The sequence below is a fragment of the Perissodus microlepis genome, chromosome 20, assembly GCF_051167445.1.
Source record: "Perissodus microlepis isolate ML-2025 ecotype Zambia chromosome 20, ASM5116744v1, whole genome shotgun sequence".
In the NCBI taxonomy this organism is placed as follows: Eukaryota; Metazoa; Chordata; class Actinopteri; order Cichliformes; family Cichlidae; genus Perissodus; species Perissodus microlepis.
In genome coordinates, this window is record NC_140480.1 from 16,229,470 (window position 1) to 16,233,914 (window position 4,445).

A 4,445-nucleotide genomic window follows, 5' to 3' on the forward strand; every position below is an offset into this window, starting at 1 on the left:
AAAAATATGGAAATTTTGTATGAGGAACATGACTGATAACGGTTCTGTCTTAAGTTTTGTTATAACACAGATTGCATTATAAGTGGGAAAATTGAGTTTTAAAAAATGAAGTTAATGTTAACACATAGGCTCTGTTTCTAGGCAGCTCTGAATGGAGCCAGGAGTTCAAAAGATTTAACATGATGATTAAACTGATTTTATTCCTGAACACATGTTTGGAGGTCCGGAGGAAGTGTACCTGAGAGGAGAATTGCTGAGGGTTTTTAGAGAAATAATATGACTAACCCTTTTCTTTTAATTTTCCAAGAGGGGGTGAAGCATTTTCAGTTTTAGTAGCTGGTCTTTACTAGTGATGGGATTTCCGGCTCTTTTTAGAGAGCTGGCTCTTTCGGCTCGGCTCACTAAAAAGAGCCAGCTCTTTCGGCTCCCGACCGGCTCTTCAGGTTGTTTTGTTGCTTTAATTAATTAATTATCAACAACAATATAAAATTATGTACAAAAGGAATGTAAAAAAAACTTGGTTTTCTTTATGTATGTTTATATATAAATATTTATGGGGGCCCCTAGAGACGAAACACGGACAGCACATGTGTCAAAGTCAAGGCCCGCGGGCCAAATTGTGGCCCCCGGGATGATATTTGATTAGTATTAGAATCGGCCCACAGGTCACAGCTGCCTGCTGGGGTTTTGCACGCACCAATACTCCATTCCCCACAATGCAACGGAAGCCCGCGAACTCACTGCAGCGCCGGAAGCGGGGATCGGCTTCATTATTCATTCATTATTCATCAGCATTCAGAGCAGATGTCAACTTTCAGCAACTCCCCTCCCCAATAATGGCTAAACGGAAGGTGGACGGTGAGCACAGGGAATTTCAAGCCAGGTGGGAGGCAGAGTACATGTTCACGGAGGTAAAAGGCAAACCTGTTTGTCTTCTGTGTGGAGAAAGTGTGGCTGTAATGAAAGAATAGGCACTATGAAACCTCTAAGAAACACAAAGACAAAGACAAGAATATGGACACGGAACAAAGGCTACAGAAGGTGGAAGAATTAAAACGAGGTCTTAAGTCCCAGCAGGCTCTGTTCACAAAAGCAAAATCACAAAGCGAGGCTGCTGTCAAGGCGAGTTTTCTTGTGGCAGAAGAAGTTGCAAAATCAGCCCGACCATTTAGAGAGGGAGAGTTTATCAAAAACTGTATGCTTAAAGTTTGTGACGCAGTGTGCCCAGACAAAAGGCAGCTATTTTCAAACGTGTGCCTGAGCAGAAACACCGTTGCTGAACGTGTAGACCAGCTGTCCACCAATCTAAAAGAACAGCTTGTGGAAAAGGGAAAAGATTTCATTGCATATTCCCTTGCTGTGGATGAGAGCACTGACATTGCCCAGTTGTCAATTTTCATTCGTGGAGTGGACTCCAGCCTGACTGTAACAGAAGAGTTTTTGGAGTTACGTCTGATGCATGGCACGACTACAGGACAAGATCTGTATGAAGAGGTATCCAGATGTGTAAATGAGATGGGACTGCCTTGGGAAAAACTCGTGGGATTGACAACAGACGGAGCACCCGCGATGTGTGGACACAGGAGTGGATTGGTGGCAAGGATACGTGAGAGGATGCGGGACGAAAATGTCACAGAGGAGCTGACAGCTTATCACTGCATAATACACCAGGAGTCGTTATGTGGCAAAGCCTTGAAAATGGAACATGTAATGACCATCATAACGCGTGCAGTTAACTTCATCAGAGCCAAAGGTTTAAATCACTGCCAGTTCAAGGCATTTCTGGGTGAGTTAGATACAGAGTATGGTGACTTGCCCTATCACACAGATGTGCGATGGCTAAGCCAGGGAAAGGTGCTGCAAAGATGTTTCGAGCTTCGTGAGGAGATCTGTCTGTTCATGGAAAGCAAAGGGAAAGACACAACAGAGCTTCGAGATGAAACATTTATGTGTGAAATGGTGTTTCTGTGCGACATCACAAGCCATCTGAATGTGATGAACCTGCAACTGCAGGAACGGGGGTGTGTCATCTCTGATATGTACAGTACTGTGAAGGCGTTTAAAACCAAAGCTGAGTCTGTGGGAGACGCAGATGCAGAAAGAAAACTTGAGCCACTTCCCCAGCTGCCAGACCATGAAAGAGAAGCTCTCTACCGCTGTGTTCCCAAGTGCACAGTTTGCCGATAAACTCAACATACTTGCCGCCGAGTTCCGACGCCGATTTGCTGACTTTGAAGCTCAAAAAAAGCAGGTTTGAACTACTTGCCAATCCTTTTGGAGTTGATGAAAGCGCACCACCAAACCTCCAAATGGAGTTGATTGAGCTCCAGTGCAATGACACACTGAGGGAAAAATATGAGAGAGTGGGTGCCGCTGAGTTTGCACGTTTCATCCCCGACACAATGCCTCAGCTGCGCATCCAACCTGCTCAGACGCTCTCCATGTTTGGCAGCACATACCTGTGTGAACAATTGTTCTCTTTGATGAAGCTAAACAAAACATCACACCGGAGCCGTCTTACTGATAAACACCTTGACTCAATCCTGAGGATTTCCTCAGCCCAGAGCCTGACCCCGAACATTGATGAACTCGTACAAAAGATGAGACACCACCAAGTATCAGGCTCAGTCTCAGACAAGTGAGCATTGCAGAACATTTACGTATTTTTAGTTTTTAATTCAGTTAAATTTTTTACATTTGTTTCTACAAGACGTGATTTTTCTTTGAAGGAAGTATTGCTTTGTCTGTGTACCATAGATTTTTGTATTTTATCTTATTGTATTTTATTTATTTATATTTATTTTTCAGTTAATAGACTCAGGGAAAATTGCAGATAAGAGCCATGAGAATGAATACAACTGATTTGATTTTTTTTTTTCAATTTTCTCTTTTTACTATTGGAAAGCAGTAATTGGTAGGATCATAGAGCAGCACAATATTGCACTTTCAGTTTATAATGCATGCAATTTCATTTATGCATTTATCTTGATATTAAGGAGGATATTTTGTTTATGAATGACATTTACCTTTTTGCTGTTTGCCTGTTGAAAATGTTTTCTTTCGAAATAACTGACAGAGCCATCAGAAAATATTGCTTTATTCATTTAATGTACAGGACATGTGATTTTTCTTTCAAGGAAGTTTGTTTTTGTCTGTGAGTCTGTTGAAAAATGTTTTCACTTGAAATTACTAACAGAGCCATAGAAAATATTGGATTATTCATTTAATCGTTAAATAATATACAGTACACTGTGTTAGGTCTTGGTTCAATAGGTTATGTGCAATCATTTTAATATGTTTTAATAAACATTGAACCAGTTCGGCCCTCAGCTTGTAGCAAATTTGTTTTTTTGGCCCTCTGATGTATTTGACTTTGACATCCCTGATGTACAAACTCCAAAGCACTTAGAAATTCCGAAGCACGTACAAACTCCAAAACGCATTTCTAGCGTTAACTGAACTATCAAAACAGAGCTACCTAGATCACTTAAATTACACAATCGAATGCATATGTCTATTGTTTTTGTATTAATACACAAACACTCATATATATATATTCAAATAACTTTAAAAAACTTCATTCACCTGTTACTACGACACACCCAATCCGATTGTTGGTACTTCCTGGCTTGTGTAGCCACTAGGTAACAAAAGCTCAATACTGCCCCTAGCATCCTGGAGCACTTCCGCTGTGTTCTGGAGTTTGTACGTGTTCTGGAGTTTGTACGTGCTTAGTCTCTAGGGGCCACTGTAAATATACTTTTGTTTATTCACTCCACATAAAATGTAATAAATAAATTATAAAATACAAAAACCAACTATTTACATTTCATACATTTCAACTTTTAACTACTTAAATTTTCAGCTTTTTCCTTTTAAACAAATTTAAAGTGAAACAACACAAAACACTGCAAACCACAACACAATAAAATATAAATTAAAATATGGGGAAAAAAGGGGAGAGAAAAAAAACCGCCCAGATCTTTAATTAAGGGAGAAGTTGGCATTTACAAATATTAATATCACACTCAACTGACTGCGTTTTATCTTCCCATTGCACTGATGGGTGGACAGTTCTCAGGTGCCTGTGCATGTTGTTTGTGGAGCCGGCTCTATATGATATCCTTTTCTTGTAGACTCTACACTCTGCCTTTGTTTTGTCAATAAGATTGAAATGGTTCCAGACTTTGCTTCTTTTCTTGGTGTCACTCATTGTCTTTACTGTACCTTTCCAATGTGACGGTGTTGTCTCTTGTTGTTGCTCTAGGCTCTCTTTCTTTCCCTCTCCCTCCTGCTCTTGTTGTTTGCTACTGCTGTTGCGAGTAGTGATGCGCGAATCATGAACGAATCGTTCAATACTCGAGAATCACTTTACTGACTCATGAATCATGATTCACAAGCCCAACTGACTCACTGACTCATCCCTGTTGCTGTTAGCAGCAATG

General features: G+C 40.5%; 1 pseudogene; it reads left to right on the plus strand.

The window, feature by feature from the left end:
- Positions 1-836: 836 nt before the first annotated feature.
- LOC146364329 (general transcription factor II-I repeat domain-containing protein 2 pseudogene) lies at positions 837-2,642 on the plus strand (annotated as a pseudogene).
- The last annotated feature ends 1,803 nt before the right edge of the window (positions 2,643-4,445 follow it).